Raw genomic sequence first — 23,933 nt, 5'->3', positions numbered from 1 at the left:
AATCCTGAGGAGGGGCTAAAAGAGGATACTTTGTACCGAAAACCTTGCCCCTTGAAATTCAAGCTGAGAAAACACTGCTGTTCTTACATGGCAATATGGATATGTGTAACTTTTAGGTTTATGGCAGCTAACCGGGCACCTAGGAGAAGGACTTGGGTGTTATAGTGCATGAATCATTGAAGATCCATGACCAATGCTCACAGAAACCCCACAGTGCAGACAGAGGCCACTTCGGCCCATCGAGCCTGCACCGACACACATCCCACCCCATCCCCATAACCCCACGTGAAGCTATTGGCAGGGAGATTAAATATAAAACAAGAAATACTATTCTGTCTATGTACAAGGCCTTAGACAGGCCATATCTAGGATATGGTGCCCAGTTTTAGCCTTTTCACATGATAATAAATTTCCCAAATTGGCCTAAGGTTTTTTCTATTGTTTTTGCCTCTCCCATAGCTGGTGGGTGAGAGGGAGTGGTGGATGACAGTCTGTAGAAGTCACACTATGACAGTATAGAACAGGCCCGATCGACCAGCTGATCAGTTCCTGCTTTTGCTTTTCATAGGTTTCATATTTCCTGTTTAACGTGTTGTCGAGATAGCACAGGATTGGTTGCTATGTTACCATGACCGTAGAGTTTCTACCTTTTCTATGCTTGTCCTGCAAAGGACATTTCCTGGAGGTCATCTTAGATAACAGAAAATGCGATGCTCTGTCTAATCTAACCTACTAAATCTAACTTTGGCACAAAAAAGTTCTGACCCGAGGAGCAAAGAACCTTTGGCAGGTGAAAAATGGAGCCAGTCCTAAGGCTTTATCTGATGCAAGAGTAGAAAATGATATGTCGCACTGCTCATCTCCAATATCATGACAACACTTTTATGTGTGTGCTCAGCACATAACTTCCCCTGAATCCATCAAGTTAGATTATACTCCTATAGTGTATCAAGAATGCAAAATGAAGAACTGTCATATCTTCCAGTGAGCTGCATAGGTATCACTTTCTGGGAATTGCTGTCATTTTTGCAGTTTACAAAGACAGATTTCAGAAATATGTCTGCACAGTCCTGTAAGTGTTGCCATGGTGATAGAAATAAATATCTGATTATTTGTTACATATCTTGTTGAGTTTCTAAGTACTGCACGGATACCTTCAACATGGAGACAAATATGATGATCCATTAAATTAGGGAATTATATTCCATAATGGCTCAGATTTTGCTGAAAAATTAATAGCCTGCGATATTAGTAATGTGCAAATCGGCCAACAACTTGTATCGAGGAAGAGATACCCCGTGAATTACGAATCGTCACAAATTGCTAGCCGATTTGTATCGCTCTGCGAAAATGGCATCTTGCCCTTAACATCGCCGTGATTTTTCATGAAGTTGCTGTATTTGTACATTAATTGCCCTTTAAACTCGCCACAGAAAGTTAGGTCTAGTAATTAACATGATAATTGTTAATGACTGCCAATCAACCTCTTTGGCCCAGAAAGTGAACAATTATAAGTGCAGAGTGCCATTCCTTCAGGTTGTGAATTGTTCTTGGAGATTTTTTAAAAAAAAGTCAAATTTAAAAAAACTTACTTTTCCCTCTCTAAATCCAATCTTTCTTTCCCTCTCTTTATTTCTCTTTCTGTACCTGATTTGACATTGAATTCACCCACTCTAATTCATCCTCCTTCTCAGTCCTTCCTCTGTTTATTTCTCAATCCTTTAATCTCATAGTGAGATACACTGTTTGTCCTGTTGTTCATCAAGGTCCCAAATGCCCTGTTATCGATTTTTTTTGAGCTGAAGGGTGCAGGACCAAGTTTACCTAACAGGGCATGCTGTGAGATGCTCCATTCCAGCAAATGCTAGGCCATTGTTTTTAAAGATTAATAATCTCTATGGCCTGTGTAACAGTCAGCGCAGACTCCATGGATTTTTAGATTATGAACATATACCCTTATTAAAAACTGGACAGGCTGTTTGGGGGGAAAGCTGTGGAAAAACACTCAAGCTGAAGGTGGCTGATGTAACCAGGTTGCATTCGTATGGTAACGGACTGTCCTTGGGAACAATGGCCCGAGTGGCCCACTCCCAAGTCATGAATAACGAGGCTGGCGATTCATTGTTTCTGAAGAAGATGAGCTCGTTAAGTTAAATCGGCTGGGAGACTGAAATGAGATCTAAACCATCCAAACCTGGGAGGAGGCCTGGAAACCATTTCCCTGAGGCCATGTGTCCATTAAAACCACAGACAGCGGTCTGTGTATTGGGGGGGTATATCAGAGAGCTGTTTTGGATAGCTCTCTCTCTCTCTCTCTCCTGCCCTCCCCACAACGGAACGTCAAGAGGAGCTGAGTCTTGCTCTTCCAACCGAGACGGACTTCGACTCAGTCTGGGACTCGCATGCCACAAGGCTGGTATGGAACCAGGTAGCCGAGACGTACGGGAGGAAGCTGCAAGCAAGATCAAGGGCAATCTAGGTGAGCATTGCCAAGCCTGCACACCCACAAGATTACTTAGCTGTGTGAGGGGGTGCCTGTATGCTCCTACCAAACCAGAGGCGGTTTAGCGTTGGAAGGGTCCTGTGATAATTTAGTTCACGGGAGGGTGTTTTTAGGCCGTGGTAAGTCAGCACGGCAGGGGCTTGTTGGACAAGTCAGGGTTGTACTGTTTTAAACTGTACTGTTGTGTTCACACCGCTCATACTGTATGCGAGTGGAGTGCTTTTGTCAACCTTAATAAACACTGTACGGGTGAGCCCGAAAACGCTGTACGTGTTCCAATCTGTCCTCAGTAATCCCTATCGTCCAGAACTAGTAGTAAGGGGGTTTGCGTGCTCGCTACGGCTGGGCCGAAACCACTTACAATAATTGGCGATTGCGGCAGGGCCTATTGGAAATTGGCCACCGCAGAAACCGGTTACACCTGGTACTAAACCATACAGGAAGAAATTTCACTCTTCGACCTCTGCTGAGTGAGCCAATTGAACAGTGGTTGGAAAGGACATGATTGGGCTTAGCTCAAGTGTCTCTCCATGGATGAATAGCCTACTGAAAGTTACTGTTGAAACCTATCTCCCACAATAAATGATCACTTGGGTGATGTATAAGAAGGCTGTAAGAGATTGTGGAAGTTTACCCTAGCGTGAATCAGAGGACGGCACAAAAAATGAAGCAGAACAAAAATCGGTGTTATTTACATACATGTGATTGTTTATATATATAGAATGTTCCAGATGTAATCTATTACTGCGTAGCCCACATCAATAGAAATTCTTTGAATCCTTGCTAATAAATTAGAATCAATTTACAGGCATCACGATCAATAGTTAGTTAATATTGCCTATTATCTCACTGTAGTGAGCTCCTACAATATCATTGGACTTCATGCTTCTGGCAATGTACCTGAATGAAGAAGGGTAGTGTCAGAGTTGTATTTTTAGTGTAAATCACATACAGGATGGATTGTACGGATGCATACTTGTAGATAAGACCATAAAAAGCCTCATCTTCAGTTACTCTTAAAAATACAAAGCAACTAAAAGCAGTCATATTAACTGTGAAGTTAAAAATATACCAAAAATATCAAAACAAACGAAAATGAATGATGCCTGGAAGAAGTAGAAAAGGCAAAGATTAAGAAATTACAAGTAAAGAGTTAAAAATTGCTTTTAAATATTTTGTTGTATCTCCATGGCAACAGACCTCCAATTATCTCAACTCACAGAGAAAAATATTTAAACAGTATTATTGCATAAAATTTTGGAACACAACCAATTCCTCCCATAGCCAGCTTCTAATTCTGTATTTTATTGAGGTGTTTTTTGTAAGTTCTACTTCATTTAAGGGAGATGAGAGTACAAGAGAATGGAAGGTATATTGAGAACAACTGTAAGCCCAGTATAAATTAATTCTTAAATGTTTGTATTTGCTGTTGAACAACTAATTCCTAAGCAATGTAAATATAGGGGCGAGGGCGAGCTCGCCAGTTAGAAAGGTATAGTTTAAAATATTTTAAGAATAAGAACATTTCTTGAAGCTGAATTGTTCTTTTAAAGGCCGATGACTTAATTTTCCCTGAATTAGGGAGAGGAAAATTAGCCAGTGCACTTGCTCTCAATTGGTACCCAGCAACCCTACTGGAAGCATGCACGTGGACATTAAGTGAGGACAAGATGAGACTCAGCTACGATGCATCCCACTGGGCAACTAGCCTGCCAGTGTTTATGGTCAAGATTCGTTATTGGATACCAGCCATTTGGGCAAGGTACCATATAGATCTCAAACCAGGAGGAAGGGGAGGGGTAAGGTCGGAGGAAGCTGTGGTATGACAGAGATTGGGAGAGCCTGGGGTTACCTGGGGTAAGGGGGTGTCGCAGTTTATGGCTTGAGCCCCATCTATTTATAGCCCCAGTTGGTCTGTACTCGCCACATACTGTAGAGGCTCCCACCGCAAGCACCCCCTTCATGTACTCACCTCAAACCTGGTATATGTTGACTCCCATTGGTGTACCTTGATCTTTAAAAAGATAAGAGATTAAAATTGAACACATGAGTAAAGGAACACATCTGAGAAACAGGGAGAGTAAGAGACATATTCAAGGTGACAGAGAAAAGACAGAGAGAGAGAGAGCTCAAAAGAAACCTTGACATGCATACACCCTATTGAGAAAAATGAATGACAGGCATACAGAGGTGAGAGATAAAGACGTTAGGAACATTTTATGGCAGAAAGAACTGATGCTTGGGAGTACTTGAAAGGGAGGAAGGGAAGAGTGCTCTCTGGGCATGGGGGTAGGGCTGGGCTATGGCAGCACTGGAGAAAGGGAGTACTGGGGATGTGGGAGTACTCAGGTGTGGGAGCACTATAGACAGGGGTTGGTGTCTATGAGTACTTGGAGGGGAACTGGTTTGAGGCCCGAGATGCCCAGAAAAGGTAATAGAAGGGAGATTTTTGATGCTTCCTTTGTTGCTCAATACCTCACCAAAGTCATGAAAAAAATATAAACCAATGCCGCAGGCACGTAAAAGATTTGCCTTTATTGTCTATCTGACAAAGACTGCATATAATTTGAGCTGCACAAGAATGAAAGCGGTAGAAACACAGAAAAGCTCACAATTTTTATTCCAAAAAGAAAATCAGCCAAAAAAAGACAAAAAGTTAATTTTAAGAGAACAGTGAAAAACCCCCCATGATCCATGGTTGCTCCACTGTCGAAAAGGCAAGTGTCATTCTGCTGAGGTGGACGACAAATTGGTCGCTGGTATCAGCACACATTTGCTGTCATCATACTATGAATGCACTTCAATCCTGTGGGCTCTTTGAGGTGGTGGCTGAGGAGCTGTCCCACAGTGGAGTAAACTGGAATTGGACAGAGGGTTTCTTTATGATTGGGGGTGTCCATTGTGTGTGTGTGTGTGTGTGTGTGTGTGTGTGTGTGTGTGTGTGTTAATAGTGTGTGGAGAGTGTGAAAAGGACCAACATAACACCACTCGCTAAAAGATTTAGGGATTTTATTTTGAAAGCAATGATTTTTAATTGCTGGTTCTTTTAACATTTTTGCCAATCAGCTTTTTTTGTGTACCAAGGACGATTCACAAACTCTTTGGATATATTTTTGTTTAAATTAACAGGTCATATATGACTGGCAAGCACTAACTTGCAAGTAAATTTCTTTCCAAGTTTGTAGGAGCAAAATCCTGAAGTTCCGGAGCAAAATTATTTAAATTTCGTATTTTGTAAGCAAATCTTTGCTTACAGCAGGGGACACACACTTTCTATCCCTTAATGTGTCTGTAGTTTCTTCTTCAGTCATGTAGATAACAATGGTTTTCTCTGTCGGTCAATTTGTGTCGATGGTAATTTCTCTCTGTAAACACTCTGTCCTTGTGTGTTTGTGGTTCTTCCCATGTATATCAATAGCTCTCACTATCTCTTCCTGTGTGAAACCACATGTACAGGAGCAGCGGCAAAGGCACAAAAATAAATATGAATGCGTGACAGGATGCTCCCTCCTTACATATGTTGGTTACCCCTGTGCATGTCAATCACATAATAAAATTCCCAAGTACCACTGATGTGGATACCCAAATCCAGCAGCTCACATAATAACGTGCTCGGTTCCAGCATATGGATACACAAATCTGCCAGCTTTACATTAGATAAGGTCCCTCAATTGCAGAAAAGTGGAATCCACCATGCACAGATGCAATGAATTTTATCAGCTTTTAGCGACACAAGATAGTAGATGCTGTCAGTTAAATTGGTATTGGCAATGTCAGTTATGGAAGTTTGTAACCACTTCTATCTCAAACTCCCAAATGGATAAAAGATATGTGGAGGCTAGATGTGTTAAGGGGAAATGAAAGGTAAAATGTGGAGGAGATGTAAAAGAAAAAGAAAAATTGAAACCATGAATAAAGTCAACTAATCTTTCCTTTGTTTTGATTGTAAGCCATTTGTCTACACTGCAATTATATGTCAATAAAAACCTTAATTTGGAGAATTGTTTACACCTGGGGCATGTGAAGGAAAATTATACTCCTCCACATTGTATTAACTGTAAATTTTGTAAATTTCGCTATATTGCAATTTAGGGTTTTTATACAAATGTTTTCTCTTTTAACAGTTTTTAATAGTGGTTCCTGTAAGCAAATCTTTTCCCCTACAATCCCGATGCTTTACCTTTTCTGCACTCTACCAGCTTAGCTCAGTTGGTGGCACTTGTGTGTCTGGATCAAATGGCTGCAGGTTAGAGTCTTACACCAGGACTCGAGTGCATGTTCGAAGCTGACACTCCACTGAGTTCCGAGGGAGCGCTACATTGTCAGATGGATGCATCGCTAAACCGGACTGTTCAAGTGAAGGTTAAAGATAACATAGCATTATTCAAGGAGCAAGGAATTCTCCAGTATCTTGGCCAATGTTCTTTCCTCAACAAATACTATAATGGCTTTATGCCTCTCCCAGGAGATGTGTCTGCCGGGGGTGGGGGTTGGGTTGGTGGGTAGTGTCTAGTCATGATGCTCCAGCCATTGCATTACCTGTAAATTTACAATGTGGGGCAGGCTTTATGGACCAGCTGGTCATTTTCTGCCAGTCAGTCAATTTCATATGTTTAAATGTTTGGAAGTACTAAAAACTAGGTTGACAATTAACAGCTTTGCTGATTCTGTAATGTTGTTGAAGCAGTTTGACTGCTGTGTTTTCCTACATAATGAGTCACTGCACTTTAATAAAGTAATTTGCTGTTTGAAATGCCTTGGGGTGTTTCAATAAAATGGCAATGCACCATATAAACTGTAAGTATTTCTTTATGTTCTTCTTTTCAGAAGTATGCATCTGAGGGCTAAACAAATACCCCACCTGCAAGAATCTGCTATTGGATTTAATTTTGTGCTACAGACCAAGTGCGAAATATTGCCACAGACAGGTCTACCAATAAAGCAATTAGTGGCCCGCATTTTGCAGGAAAAGTAACGGTGAGGCTATCAGCACTCGCTGTTATTAAAGTGTAAAACTGACAGCAACTTCCAGCGACCGCACAAGTGCAGTCAAACATGGAAATCAGGAAGCTGCTGTCTGTGTTGCCCTGCTCCTCCAGAAGCTTCGCTATATCGGTATCTAGCCGAGAGACTCCACATTGAAATACGTGGAAAGGCGTGAAGTTGTGATAAATACTCACTAATCTCGCCAGGAAAAGTTGTCCATTCCACAGTAAGTACATTTTTTTGTCTCTCTCTCCCTTAATCGCATCTTTCTTTCCCTCCCTTTATTTCACTTTCTATGCATGATTTGACATTGAAGTAACTATTCTAACTTACACTTCCTGCAGCCTGGAGTTTAACCCGGAGGCAAGTTCTGTGCTGGGGGTGGGGGTGGGAAGGGGGGCTGTTTTGAGGATGGGAAACCTGGAAGAAGGGGTTTCCCGAATGTCCTGCAGTTTTTAACTGCAGGGCTCCTTTAATTTTTTTTTCTGGTTCCGGCTCACAGGCCGCCTGATTGACAGGCTGGAGGCCCGTCGGGTGGGAAGCCTGCAGCACAGCCGAGATGATCAGGTGGGTCTAGCGGCGGGGGGGGGGGGGGGGTGGTGTTAGAGATCATGGGGGAGTCCTGATCGTAGAGAGGGGGTCTTGATTACTTGGGGGGGGGGAGGGTATGGTCAGGGCAGGGGGGGGCGGTGGTCCAACAGTAGTCGAGGGAGGGAGAAGATGGTGGGGGGGGGTGGCGGAAGCAGACTGATTGCGACCGGGGTTGGGGGGGCGTTTACTGGGTAGCTTGATGGGCCTGGAGGAAACACTCCTGCTCCTCCAGGCCCACAAGCAGTGCTGTAAAGGCACTTACCTCATGAAGATTCAGCCCTTCTCGCCTCCTTGCACCTGCCAAGTTTCCCAAGGCCTGGGAAACCCAGCCGACATGGAGTTAAAAATAGAATGACTGTTAAAATGAAGGCAGACAACCTCATTATAATATTTAAATGATCAACCCACCTCCCACGAATGGACTGGTCGCCCGCCCATCGTCCTACTTCCATTAAGACTGGAAGTGGGTGAGTTCGAGGCGGGTTGGGCTCCTGTTTCAGATTTTTTGCATTTTAACCTGACATGACCCCAACCCCCAAACACCCTCCCTGCCTCCCCGCCTCCCATTTTTGGGTGTTGAGATTCAGCCCTGCGTGCCTCAGTAAGGATCCTTCAATCTGATTGGTTAAGGAGATACACATCTGCTTGCCCTGTCCACACAGGTCCCAGATCGCCTGTAGAGGGTGCAGAGCCAAAGTAGCTTTCCAATCACAGCAACCTCTAGTGCAAAACCAAATAGAAAGTACGTGGGCAAGTGTAAGTGTGTAATGAACGGCTGGCGCCATTCTTTCACCGCTGACCGTAAAATCTGAGCCATTATCTTTACAACAACTACAATGAAACACAAAAATTGTCTAATACTAAAAGTATATACCACTCATATATTTAGGATTCATTCAGGATACATTAAGTAATGGGTCAATTACCCTTTGTAAGAAAAGCTTCAAATTGCTTACAAGGGTCTGTGATAAATGTCCAACAAAGTTCCGTTTATGAACACCACATTGAGCCTGTTGCGCCTTTTATACCAACTATTCAAGAAGGAGTTAGATATATTTCTTAAAGCTAAAGGGATCAAGGGATATGGGGAGAAAGCAGGGACAGGGTACTGAATTTGGATGATCGACCATGATCTCATTAAATGGCAGAGCAGGCTCGAGGGGCCGAATGGCCTACTCCTGCTCCTATCTTCTATGTTTCTATGTTTCTAACTTATTGTGCTCCACAAACATGGGGTGAAAAATTGGAACTTCCAGTCTGAATAAGCAACAGGTTTCAGACAAAGTAACATCTTGTTTTAATGTTGCTTTTCACCTCAGCTATAAGTCACGTATACATACAGTTAATAGAGAGAACGTATTACAAACACAATGATCAATATCGGGAAAAAAAATCACTATTGTGTGCGGCTATGGATCATATGAAAATATTTATATTAATGGAAAAAATAGATTGTCCGCATCAAAGGAACACTGCTGCTAATTCAATCAAGGAACCAAAGTAATTTGATCATTTAAGTAAATGAAAGCAACAATTCAGACTTTTTCAAATACTGCTGCCGCCACTCACTAAGATTGAAAATTCCGTCGATTCTACCGGAAGGAAGTTGGCCACTACAAGTATAGTGGCAAGTATAGTATAAAGGACCATCATTAAACCATCCAATACTGGACAGAATGGATCCATCTTCCATTTCCTTTGTTATCTCACTATCACATTAAAATGTATCTTATACTTAAAGCCTATGAGAGCTCACATTAGTAACAATACAATACAATACAAATAACATTGGGTGAACAACCTGGAAAGTTGAAACAAGAGCTAAATGGTGGATGTGTGAGAGGGAAGGCAATTAGAAAGTACCTCAGATAATCCCCATTGTCCCAAATTCAACACCAGTTAATAACTCTAGGATAGCCAGGTAAGAGTAACTCCCAAGACACAGCTACTTACATTTTGTTGCTCGAGCACAAACATTGACCGTACTTGTTTAACCTACTCAATCATACTCCCCATCTGAACTCATTTAAAGTGAATTCTCAAGTACCTAATTCCAATTTCTTGTGTAAATAGACCATTAGTTGAAAAGTGAAGGTCCAAAAATTCCGAATGTGTTCTTTAAATTTTAGGATCAAAGTTACATCACTACTTAGCTATCAGTGAGAGTATTCCACTGAAATGATGATAACCTCAATGTCATTAGGTGAGTGCACAATTCTGAAGAGTATAAAGTATTAATGCAGGTTCATTAACAGTAAAACAAAAAAATGTATTCCAGGACATCTCTGGATTATAATTAATCTCTGGAGTGTGGTCTTATTTTCTAGGCATAAATCTATCGCGAAAGTACACCATGCTTTTCAACAACAATTTATTAAACAGAGGACCTCAAATATACATAGCCAAGCAGACAGCAGCACAAATTTGATAAACACTGAACATCATTGTGTCATATGTCAGCTTGGTTTAGCGGATAGCAATATCAGCTGAAGGTTGTTGGTTCAAACCCCACTCTAAGATTTGGCACTTCAATATAGTACTGAGGGAGGTGCACATACTTTACCTAAGCAGGGCAGTGGCACAAATATGATGTGTGAAAACCTGACTAAACTTAATGTTGGATGGTTCTTCAAAAGTACCCAGTCACAGTACTTCATGTTTTACATAGTACTGCAAGAATTAAGACATTCTAGCAGAATTGCCACAGCAGACATATTTGTCAGCTTTGACACAACTACCTGGCAATGACCATGGGGAATTGTCTTCATAGGCTTTACAGCATGGGGGGTCCATCAACATCAGATAGCCCGAACTTAATAAATGTTCAGTTCTTACAGCTGCTTTGTCAATTCTCTTTCAGAGAGTTCTTGTCACCATACACGTTTTGTAGAACTTTGGAGGCTTTCAAACAGACACCAGCAGGATGGGAGGTGCCTTGGATGTTTTTGACAGTGCGCCAGAAGAGGAAGACCATCACCATCCACGGCAGCAATAACGTGCAGTGGTGCGATCAGCAGGTGCACAGGAGAGGGGCAGAGGTCGCAGGAGGCACTGCTGCTCATAACAGGGTGCACAGACAGAAGCTCAGCTTCCTTAACTTCTCGGAAGAGTAGTGCTTCCACAGGCTGAGGTTGTCACATCCGCTTATGGCAGGCATCTGTTGCCTCCTAGAAGACGACCTGCTACCTGCTGGACCTGATGGCCACGCGTTACCAGTGGCTGTGAAAGTCACCACCACCCTCAATTTTTTTGCCTCTGGTCCCTTCCAGGGCGCTATCAGAGACAGAGAGTCTCGCAGCCCGCTGCACATATATACATATGTGATAAACTTCCCCTCTGATGACAATAGTCAGAATGAGCAGGCACTCGTATTCGCCTCTCTGGCTGGCTTCCCACAGGTACAGGATACCATCGATTGCACACACGTGGTAATCCGAGCACCACTACAGCAGCCAGGAGTTTTTTAATCAACCGCAAGGGATATTATCCCATCAATGCACAACTGGTGTGCAACTACAAGAGGTTCATGCAGGTGTGCGCCAGATTCCCTGGTTTCATACTGCGGCAGTCCAACATTCCAGATCTCTTTGTTCCAGGAAGCAAACTTAAGAGCTGACTCCTAGGAGGCAAGGGATACCCCCCTTCCACATGGCACCTGTGAGAAACCCCACCAATGAGGTGCAGGAGCACAACAACAAGAGCCAGATGGCCACCAGGTGTGTCATAGAGAAAGCCATCGGGATGTTGAAGATGCACTTCATGTGTCTAGATAGGTCTGGAGGCGCCCTTCAGTACTTGCCAGCGAGGGTGTCCAAAATAATAAGTGGTGTGCTGCGTTTTGCACAACACTGCGCAGCAGAGAGGATTGCAGGTGGAGGAGGATGAAGGCGCTCAGCACTCATCTTCAGATGAGGAGGAGGAAGATGAAGATGGGGCACCCATCACCAGATCAGCCGCGTACATTGCTGCCGAGATGCCAGTGATGTCTGAATAGCACGAAGGCTCAGCCAGTATTGATTCACACAGGAAAATATCACAAATGAAATCCTCTAGCCCACTTCCACTACAAGCACCACCTGCCCAACCCCCTTCCCCTTTGCACTAAGTAGTCCTTCAACCATGCATCCGCCCATTGCACATCTGCCCAATGGATCTCATCATGTATTGACGTTCATCATGAAAGGGCAAGTTGACACATGGGATGCAATAACAGGCAAGACGTGGAAGTGGCGCTAAGCAATACATTTTATGTGTCATTATAAGAAAAGGAAACTTAACAACATAACATTTTCTCAAACACCCATGTGCATACCCTTAGCGAATGCTTCATCTTGCGCTTTCTACCACTTCTACATGGTGCATCCCGTGTGGCTTCAGCAGAGGTAGAGGCAGGCTGCTCAGATCCTTGCCCCGACTGCCGAGATGCTTTTGGCCTATGCTTTCTGGGTTTTGGTGCCCGAGGGCCCGCCAAAGACTGATCCACTTGCACCTGTGCAGAGGCAGACTTGGCTATCTGGAGATGAGGCAGCATGTCGGGTACCGGCTTGGGAGGGGAAGGGGGGAAAAATGGGTGAGAAGTGGGAGCGTTTGAGTGGAGTTCCCACTTCCGTGTTCGCTTTCGCCACACCACTCCTACCACTCTGTTGCAGACCAGATTGGGGAGAGATCGGTGATGCTTTGCTAGGCCACGGATAAGGTAACTGTCATCCTGTTGAAGGCAGCAGACATGTTGGCATCCAAAATCTGCACGGCTGTGCTAATGGCCTGCATGGATTCATTTGAGAGCCGTGCTTGAAGCTCCACGAAGGCGGCCACTCTCTCCATGGCAGACATTCTCGCAATTACATGGGCCACCAATTCATTAGTGATTGAGTTGGACTCCTCCATCCTCTCTGCTATTCTGCCACTTCCCTTTAAGTGTCTGCATCAGTTTAAATTCTACCTGACTCACAATTTCCAATTGCTGCCACCGGTCTGCCTCCTTGTACACATCCAAAGCTGCATCTGGAGCTCCGCTCAATTTTGAGCTAACCACAGAAAATGGCGTGCAATCAACACAACTCTTAGCGCAAGATTTGCACTTGTTTCTAGCCATTCCGGACTAAACTGCACCCTTACTGGAAAATCTAGTGTTTCAATTTATACAAGTAAGGTTCTAGGTGATTGGCTTATATGCTTAGTTTCAATATACCTTATTTAATGACCGTGATGACAAACTGAGGTTAGATGGAGAAAATGCCAACATTCTATTTGTAGGGGATGTGAACAGGAGTCTTGCCTTTTGGAGGGCAAGGATCTAGATGAAACAGAGTTTAAATGGCCATATTATACCACAAAGGATCACTGTTGCCTTTTCACCTATGCTGCAATTGTGAGGACCAGTAACTTCAATAATTGGGGGAAAGGAAGAGACAGCAAAAATATAACCTAACATGAAGCCAGATGTATATTTAAATTCACTGGTCATTGGAATAAATTATCCATTTATGTTCTTATAAACTGTCTATTCATATTCCTTGAAACTGCTCACCCACACTCCAATAAACAGCCTATTGTAGTTTTCTCAACTACTCACCCTTGTTCTTGAAAGCTGCTTATCCTTACTCCCTATCCACCGATTAGGGATTAGTGTTTAGGTTTCAAAAAATTCCAGCAGCACTCAGATTTGAACAGTTGTAAAGAGGAACTCCAATCATAGACTAACAGATGACACAGATTTATCTCCTCCCAACACTACTAAAATAAACAGGAACCAAACAAAGAGTACAAGTGTTACCAGAGATCACAGGCTTATAACATATCACTGGACCAGAAGGGATCAAACGATCCCTAGATGAAGGAGAATTAAATGAAGACCATCATCGCAGTCCATCTGGGCAGACAGAATTGCCAGACGTCATAGATGCATATCCTATGTCTATTCTGTACAAGCATACTACTATTTTCTTATTCTTTTTTCCCAAAAGATATAAGCAGATTCAAACCTAAAGCTGCTTATATCTTTTGAAAAAAAAGAGTAAAGGGTTCGACATAAGTAGAAAAATAAGCAGCACATGTATTCCATGAATGATGTTGAAATAGCCAAGGATAAAGTCAGAAGAGAATTAGGAGTCTCAGCAGACTCCACACGTCTAACCAGTGCAGAACCACAATCAACAAAGCCAATAAATTGTTGAACTACATAGTAGAATACAAGTCAGAGGAAGTTGGGATCAAATTGTACAGTACTCTGGTCAGACTCTATCAGTACTGTGTACAGTTCCAGTCTCTGAAACACAAGGGGGATATTCAACGAGAAGGGGCTGTGTAGAGAAGAACCACAAGGTTAATCCCATAGTGTCAACAGTTTGAGTGATGAGGCATGATTGGGGAACCTTGAGCTCATTAACCTGGAAGGAGGGGTCTGAGAGATGACCTTTTCAAACCATATAAGATGGTTTTGGAGTGGAAAAGGTAAATCTGGAATATTATTTTCAATTAAATTGTGAGAATTGGACAAGAGGTTGAAGATTCCATAACTTTCTAAGAACAAACTGAATGGAGGGACTTTAGGATCTTTCTGAATGGATGAAATAAGATGGACTGAATGCCTTCCTCTTCTAAAACGGTCTTGTGATTCTAAACACAATAGATTTCATTGTAGAATTAAATGGTGGTTTGAGAACATTTCTGATAAAATACTGAATGATTACTTCACAAGTTATGAATATCTTATATATAGATCTGTAACATCTCAAGAGATTTTATCCTCAAAGATTAAAACGAAGATGGCTTTTCAAATACAGACTCAAATACAAGTAAATTCTGCCAGAAGATTATTGCATTGTATTGCTGTTTAACAAAGCCTATCAGATATTAGTAACGATTACCTGGTTAATATGTTAGCCTGTGAGATGAAGTGTTACATTTACTGAGAAGATCCTATTTCCTTACTGCCCGCTGAAACTGAGATTCTATTACACTTGATTTCGGACTATCTTTCAAGCAGATGTTTAATATGATTAGGTGTCAAGTATTCACAAATAATCAGACTTTGGGTATAAACATTTGGATGCTGAAATTTGGACCAAGGACCAAATAGCATTGCTGTATAGAATTTTCAGATAATCTTCAAAATTATTCATTGGTAATACTGCAGTAATGACATCAGCAGTTAGATTCATGCCTTCTTGTGAACATCACAGCATGGGGCACTGAGACACTGAAGCTCACCCAATGTCCAAAAAGGGAAGAAATAATTTCTCACTTTAAAACGATTACTTTCCAACCTAAAGAATGTACCAAATAACATTCTTTAAAAATGACAAACAATAGAACAGGATATCGGTGTGACTTCTTTGTTTATTATGAGCCTCCGTGAAGAACACTCTGGGGTAGGACTGTGGTCCACAGGAGTCCCAAGCACTCCCTCCCTCCCCAACGTAGCCCATTCTAACCCCCCCTCCCAGAATTTGCCCAATAACAGATGCTTGTTGAATAAAACCACAGTGAAGAAATGGATGCGTTCCTGATTAGGAAGGAAGAGGAACTAGTGTTGGCACTGCAGCAAAAGGAAGATACACTTTCTGTAAAGAACATATGTCCAGAAAACAGTCTTCAAATGTACATGGTTGAACGGTCTTTATTCATTCTTGATCTCCTTAAGTTCTTCAGAGAATATTACAAGGCTGTAACACATTGAAGGGTATGAGTTACAGTATAAACCACAAGAGTAACGGTTGAGTGGTTTATAAATATCACCTAAACCCCTCAACGTATTATAGCCTTGACCCAGACCACTATGAATATTTTATTCGATGTGATAAAAAGCTACACCTTACTGCAAGGCAATTCTGCTGAAATCAAAGTGGTGAGAAATTTAGATGAAGAGCAATAACTGACTAGAAGAAAAAAAACAAGAGCTGGAAGTAAGTTCAGCACAATATTGTGAAAGTGTTGGGCTCTCACTGTATTTTGGGGTCATAACTGTAATTGTATCATATGATTCATACTAGAGTATCAGACATACTTACTTTTTGGTTTTATCCTGAGCCTTAGTTACATTGTATATCAGCAGTGGATCGGAGTTGTAGGTACAATATGCAAGTACATCAATATAGCTATGTGCTAAATGTGGCTTAAATTAGGCAAACTAATCTGAGCAATTTAAAAATTTAACCCCAAAAGAAATCACAATGATTGACTCATCAAACTTGACCAAAATGATTTTTGAACAACTATAATAACGAAAGATGGACCTTCTGTCTTTAGACCTTTTTCTCCTACTAATTTGTTTTGTAATTCTGAATAAGTGAGCTATGAAACCCAGAAATTCCTATCCATTGCACATATGAATTTACTATCATCTTCTCCTCCCCCCCTCATAGTTCTAACTCAGAGAAATCCATTTATTCCAATCCTATTCCATCAGAACTTATCTCTACCTTCTTATCTATAATCGATTTGAATTCATCTCCACCTCTATTTCTGGCTTAAGCCCTCTCCATCTGAACCTATTCAATATCAAATCCATTGGATGAGAAATAATACAGGGGAAATAAATTCATCTGGATTCAGAGAGAAAGAGTTAAGCCCATGGTGCAACAGATATGAATAGAATTTCAATAAGCGGAAAGCAGATTCATACAGAGTAATGGAAATCTGAGGTATAGCAGAGGTTAACCTTATGAACTTGGTCAAGTATTGTCCTGCCTTTGATGTGTTCATTCAATTATCAGTCAACTCCCTATAAGAACAATCTACTTTATTCTCAGTCAGAATGACAATGTCAAACAGCAGCAGCAAATACTGTAAATAAAATCTCGTTTCCATAGAAACGGGTAAAAATAGATTAAGTAGCTCATCTCTGACAAAGATGTATATTAGCAAATTAACACTATCCCTCTCCAAAACATTTACTCTATTATTCTTTTATAACCGCAAGTCATGAATAAGCTTTTCTTTTGAACAAAATAATAAATCAAAATGCTGCTCTTATGCAATAAAGGCTGTCAGTGATTTCCCCTCATTGCAAATTAACCAGAACATGCTGTTTCAAACAAAACAACATTGTTTGTGCCTCAGGATAGAACATACATTCTTTTTAAAAAGAACTATACTGTTTAATAGCCACATTGTTCACCATCACTGGCAAGTTCCCAACAACATTCCAACACACTGCCCCGGAAAACTCCACATTCACACTGCGAGAGACAGATTTCCCATGTAAATATTTAGTATTAACATACTCACAGCAGGATTGTCTTTGTCCACACTCTAGTTCCACTCTGTCTTACAGTCCTACAAATCAGAAGCACATCAGTGAGAAGGCTGCCTACGCATAAACATCCTCCTAAGAAAAAAAACCTTTGCTTATAGCAGTGTGAAAAAGAACACTTCTGTATGCTAAAATGTAATTACAGTCCATTACAGAGGGTACAATTACACATGTATCTAATTTACTACAATTATAATAACGTTTGCAAGACAAATACATTTTCTAACCTCAGTTAACGATAATAATGATTAGTGTCTGATGTGTCAAGAGACCTCATCCCAGACCCCTTTTCCAATGAAAACATATCCCCCAAATCTCACCATCTCTAAATTAGAAGGTAACATCCCAGTAGCACTAAAATGATTGGCGACATTTTCATTTTCCTCTGTGTTTTGTGTCTATTCCAGGCATATGTTGTCATTAATGGGCTGCTGTCAGTTCATCTGTGCTGAACACCACTCTCATACAGATCCACTTTTGCAATGATTTTCAGGCAAACTCTGAAATCTTTGGGCTGTGGACATTCACATTTGCTTTGAATCTCATGAAATTTTTACACATTTCCATTTTATTAAAGAAAAAAATATCAAATCTGTGAAAGGGTATAAGAATCCAAGACAGCTTTCTTTATATAAAAAAATCTACATGCAATCTGTCTCCTTAAACAAAATATCTGAAATATTTTCTGAGGCTATACCTCAATTAATCCAATGCATTGAAGTGTAATATGACCTGGAATTTGTTTTGATTAGAGTGGCAGAATGAGTCAAGGTTAGAAAAGTAGAGTCTGTTTATATTATTGTAGCAGAGTGAATCTAGATTAAAGAAGCAAAACTAATTTAGAGTCCAAGCCAAGTGGATTAGAGATGCAGAGCAAGTCTTGAAGGTTGCATTATATTAGCAATTTTGCAGCTCTGTGAAGCAGTCATCCCTACGCAGTGATGGAAAAATGATAGTATAACTTTGGATTCAGGACCTGCTTTGAATCTGAAGTGAAATAGTATAACAGAAGCCATCTCACAAGGTCTTGGCTCAACATCACAGAATTTAATAACTGTAGCGCAGTGTCAAGCCTTGTTAAGTGTTGGACCTACCGAACACTCTAGAAACTAAAATACAGCTTATATCTATATGTTTTGAGAGTGGCCAGAACAGTTGGATTTGCAGCCAGACAATACACTGAAGGTCCTGTGGGCTGCAAAGCAATTTGAGATTGGTAGCTGTAATATAAGTACATTGTTAGTTCAACAAGCAGTGAGAGTCTGGATTAGAGAAGTAGAATGAGTCGGAGTTTATAAAGTGGAGTGAATCAAGATTAGAGAAGCAGAGAAGTTTTGATTAGAGAAAAATTAGTGAATAGACATCGCAATGGTGGAGTGAGTCTGATTTACAAAAGTAGAGACAGCCTCGATCAGAACAGAGTGAGGGTCCAAATGGAGTGATCCTAGATTAGAGAAGCAGAGTTGGTCTGGATTAGTGAATAAAAGTGAAGGGAGTTAAATTACTTGATTTGAATAAATTGGGATAACTTCGACAAGGCTACATTTCTTTTGCGAGTGTTCCTTTTCTTTAAAAACAAAACGAACATAATGGCAGCAGTAGAGAATTCGCCACCTTAACTGCGACACAGATAATAAACGAAACAATAGGGATGTAATTTGTATCAGGATTTGAAGAACTCCTCCACAACTGATGTCATGAATGTAACTTGATTTTGCACTTTGTTGGAACTTCATATTTGTTATTCCGGGAGTGTGTTTCAAGTGACCTGTGACCCATCTGACCACGTACAGCAGCAGGTATCTCTCGCATTTGTCCATGAGCCTGCCTCTTCTTTCAGGTATCAGCAAGTCATTTCTAAACCCTCTCCTGCCTGTAGAATTTGCAGCAACTGGGGAAGGAAAGGGGGAATTATTCCTCTTTTGTATTTTATTCATGCACAGTGTATCTTTCCCAATGACTCAATGAATACGACACCCTTGAATTCTGTGCTTTTTCCCCCCGATTTAGTATTTTTGTCTTTCCTATGTATTCATTTTTTGCTGCATTTTATTTTTCCATCTTGCCTTTTTCATTTCCTCTGCAAAAAGGCATTTTATCCTTCAATTTCCCTTCCTGCCTTTGCTGTGTGTACTCCACTCAGCATCTTTACTGATAGCTGAGGTAAGATTCAGACATTTGCAAAGGTGGGAAAGGCAGGTGCAAACATGCATTCTACAAAGTTTGACACAGTGCACCGGAGAATTAAAATGCTGTACCATGGCACTGACAATGGAGTCTCTCCAAACATAAAGAACTCACTCCACTTAAGCATCTCCCAGCATTAGTTTATATCAATATACTATAAGGTAAGATTTATGAGATGAGGGACTGCTGCATCGAACCCTGCTGACTGCCATTCCATTACATGAAAGCGCGCTATCAGGTAAGGAGATCCTTTCTGAGCTCATCCGCCAACAAGCATTGATTGTCATACAGTAGTTCTGTGGACAGACCAGCAGAGAGCAGTGTCTTTCTTTTCAAAATAGTTCCAGCCAAATCTTCTTATGAGCACTAAAAACAGCAGCTACGTGGCAATCAAATTGTAGCTGGTGAATGCGCTCTGCAAGGATGTCAGTTTAACATCTGTCAGCAAAGACCTACAGAGGAGTACAATAAAACATTGTTGAGCACTAGCACCGTTGAGGAAATAAGGGACTAGGTACCATTTCCACTGAAATTACTTCCCTGCAATTACCTTCTTCTCAAAACACCCCTGATATGAACCAGCTGTATGATCACTGGGTAAAAAATACAATGAATAAGAGAATCAAATCTGTAGGATAATAAAGTGCTGAGGTTTTAACATTTCAAAGTTTCTGGTACAGTAGGTCCTATCCCAGCAAAGTGACCATTATCCATACAAAAAATAATAAAAACTTAATAATGCTGGAATTCCATTCAATGCCTTGTTTCATTCTTTTAGTGCATTAGCTCTTGATTGTTGTATAGACATTTTATTCTAAAAAATGCTATACAACCTCCAATGCTGTTTCACACAGGGAGTCGTGTTGAGATTCACGTATCTCTGGTAAACAGGATCAAGTGCAAACCAATATGGTGGGTATATTGTGTTTAATCAGAGTTTAGGACGGAATATAACACACTAGTAATACAGCAAAAACATACGACCGTGACAAACAGCTAATATCGAACCCGATCGGACAGGCGGCTGGCATACGTAAACAGTTCTCTGGCTTCTGGTCTCTCTCTCTTTCTCTCTCTCTCGGGCCTTTGATGGTGAGCATGGGATCACTCTTAAAAGAGCGTTCGACCAGCTGTTCAGCTCTCCCTTCCGCAGTCTGTGTGCAAGCCCTTGGGATGTCACTTTTTATTCTCTTATTAGGGGTGGGCCTGAGGCCAAGTTATTGACAAGACCATTTAACCTATAGCGATTCCTCCAAAACTTCATCAACCAGTGACAGCTTAAGTTCTTTGTCTTGGTGTTTGGATGAAAGCCCTCCCCAAAAGAAGGTCTCATGACTTCATCCTTGTTTTTACAAATTGAAGGCTCCTCCATTGGAATCCATCTTATCTCTTTTTACTCTCTCCCCCTTTTTCCCAGCAAGTACAAGACCCGGCCTGTCCCTCTTAATCATGGCCCCAGCCAGAGCTGTCACACATTAATCAGTCGCTATCTTGCCTTCATCTAGCAAATGGCCCATTCTAAGATGGATACCTTATCCTTCTCAAATTCCTTTCATTCTATGTCTTTTCCTAATTAACTTTTAATTATCTTCACAAGCAGTTCTGCTAAACAAACTCCAAATTCTATCTATCTGTGGAGATTATAATATGGTTATTAGCAATAATGGAAGAAACATAGGCTGGGCCTTCACTGGCCAAATTAAAGATACATTAACAAAGTCAAAACCCTAACTTACAAGCAACAGATAACTAGCCTGGCAGGACCATCCTATGGGCCCCCGTGTGGAATGTTTATGTTTCACCTAATCTAACTGATTAAAAAGACTGTCTCAAATTCTATGGTGTGGAGATGCAAATTCTAATGCAAGCTTCCCAGGAAAACGAAACTTATCATTTAAAAGCCATATACATTTCCAGGCATCCCTAGTTTCTAACAGTCGCAGCTGGGTGGACTCCTCAGATCAAGCAGGATTCGAGGTCTGTAGGGGGAGAGTGATGGGGAAGTTAGAGGTTAGAGGAGAGATGAGGCCCTGAGAGGAAGGGAAGAGAATCAAAGGTCGCTGGATGATACTGGAGTGGGGTCAGCACCCAGAAAAAGCAGCTACACCACTGCAACCTCTTGACACCAGTACAGTAAGCCCAGGCAGAGCAGTACTGCCAAATAGTCTCCTCTGGGCTTCTGTGGGGAGAGGAAAAGTGATAGGTGAGGGGTAGGAGGAAGATGAGAGGCACGACAGGTAGAAGGAAAGGGAAAGATGGGAAACTAGGGCAGGAGAGAGGAAGGAAGGAAGATGAGGAAGGAGGGAGGTTTCTTTTTCATTCAGAAGGGTAGGTCCTTTATTTGGATGGACTCCTTTTGACTGGAAATAAATTCTGCAGATCTATAGCAACAATGAATACAATGAGAAGCTACAGAATATGATGTGAGGGAGCATGAGGAAACTGGACAGCGTACTGGGAGCGTTTCCCTGGCCAGAGCAAGTATGGGGAATGCCAATCAGCATGCAGACAATGGAACTATTTGGGGGGTTGAGAACTACTGGTACACCTGGAGTTTAAATACACAAGGGTGTTACTATCTTCCCTCTTTTGTTTCTCAACAGTACAAAAATAGTTCTCATAATTACACCTGGTCACCTATGAACTGGAATCAGTACTTTTTCCTCTGTCCTCGCAGAGGGACCAACAAGTGTCCCATTTGCTGTAATCTGTTTGCTGGACATATTTGAGACTTGCGTTATGCTATCAATTTCCCTTTGAAATGGTGATTATAACCACACAGACCAGGGGTTTACTTACTAAAGCAACTGAAATTTTGTTTATAAATAATATAAAATACATTCTCTTCATTTTGTAATCATATTTGTTCAATGCTCAATTTCTAAAACACTTAGGCATCTGTAGCAAAGTTTTGAAGTGACCCTTTCATTTCCAAGTGGTTCAGATTGTTATCCAGAAATCACAGTTGCTGATATTATTGAACAGAGACTTAACGCATTTGCACGTCATCCCTCAAGTCCGCTACTTTAGTGTTGGTGGTGACCCATTTAAAATGAACAGGATACTGCTTGCATTAAAATAGCACCCAGAGGAATCACAGGACACGAGGGGTCCACTGGTGGCAGTGGTTGGTGACAATGAACCCGGGTGGAATATAAAACACAGAATGTAACAGTCATTAATAGCGTGAATCTGGCAAATGATCTGGCTAATTGACCAAATATGAAAAGTGCTATCACGATAAATGGCAGCAGCTGTAAAATGTTGAGATATATAAATAGATCTGTAGAATATATGGATCAGGACGTTAAAACTAAACCCGACAGTATTCCCCATTTGCACAAGTCAGTTTCTAAGCTCAAAACCAGTTAATGTGTCAAGCAGATATGTTTAAAATAGGGCAAAAGAGGCAAAATGGGTTAGACACTGACCTTTCACTGCTCGGATCTGGGTTCAAATTAAGTCCAGTCTAATGGGACTGTTCTGTCTGCTGGTTGTAATAGCTTGAGAAGTCCAATTCCAAGTGTGCATGCACCCACAGTGCAATACTATTCCTAATTTGGCACTAAATGCTAATATCACTCGGAGAAGCTACAGGATATCAGGTGTGAAAAATTATCGTGTTGGAACAGTAGGGGGTAGTCTGCTGAGTTTGGGGGCTGAGGCAAATTGTTGGAACAGATAACCAGGGGCATTATTCTGCATCTGTGCTAAAGCTAACCTATAAGTGTTTAATGCTGACACAGGTGCTTGAATGGGAATGGTTCCATTCCACAGCACCAACACCCTCACCTTGATCAGCACAATAAGTAAAAGGGCCACAAGGTTCAAGTGACTTAATGCACTGCCTTTGGCATTCACCTATGTGTTTCGAAATCCACAGTTGGCAATGGGAAGAATTTTTAACTAGCTCTCCCGGGTCTGCATCAGCTCCAGAGGCTGGAGTCGCAGGCAGGTGCACGGAGAAGCGGAAAGCTGATTGATCAGCTGGTACAGCTCCAGTTGATCGTGCCAGCAGAAAAAACTGCAGTGTACGCATCAGGAGAAGACTATCGAGGGTGTCTGGAAAGAGACATGGCAATCAGCAGTGGATAATAGCATGAGGATGTTTGATTATCCACCAACTTCTATTATCATCAAAGGGGAATCTCCTTTATTAGGACAGATAATTGCGGTTTAACCACATTGCACATTATGTGATGAATGTGGTCACAATAATTGCTGTGACGTTGCAGCACATTCCTCAAACCTCAAGCACGATTTCCCAATTTTGCAGAAAATAGGAGGGATACATTACTTACCACGTAGGTAAAAGCCAGATGAAAGGGGCCTGTTCAAGTTCCAAAAAATGAAATTGTGAGCTAGGGAGACTGAATGTTTTTCTCAGTTCCCACCTTCTTGTATTTTAAA

The 23,933-nt window shown here is 41.4% G+C and overlaps 1 long non-coding RNA gene across 1 annotated transcript in view; it reads right to left on the bottom strand.

Moving 5' to 3' along the window:
* Nucleotides 1-23,933, bottom strand: part of LOC147102774 (uncharacterized) — a 638,572-nt gene that overhangs the window by 402,780 nt on the left and 211,859 nt on the right. Inside the window, exon 2 of the long non-coding RNA XR_015073098.1 lies at nt 17,312-17,359. This is a non-coding gene — a long non-coding RNA (uncharacterized LOC147102774). The remainder of the gene's footprint in view (nt 1-17,311; nt 17,360-23,933) is intronic.

The sequence above is a fragment of the Somniosus microcephalus genome, chromosome 21, assembly GCF_052327205.1.
Source record: "Somniosus microcephalus isolate GS21.2 chromosome 21, FLI_Smic_1.0, whole genome shotgun sequence".
In the NCBI taxonomy this organism is placed as follows: domain Eukaryota; kingdom Metazoa; phylum Chordata; class Chondrichthyes; order Squaliformes; family Somniosidae; genus Somniosus; species Somniosus microcephalus.
This window is presented reverse-complemented; position numbering and strand designations above follow the sequence as displayed.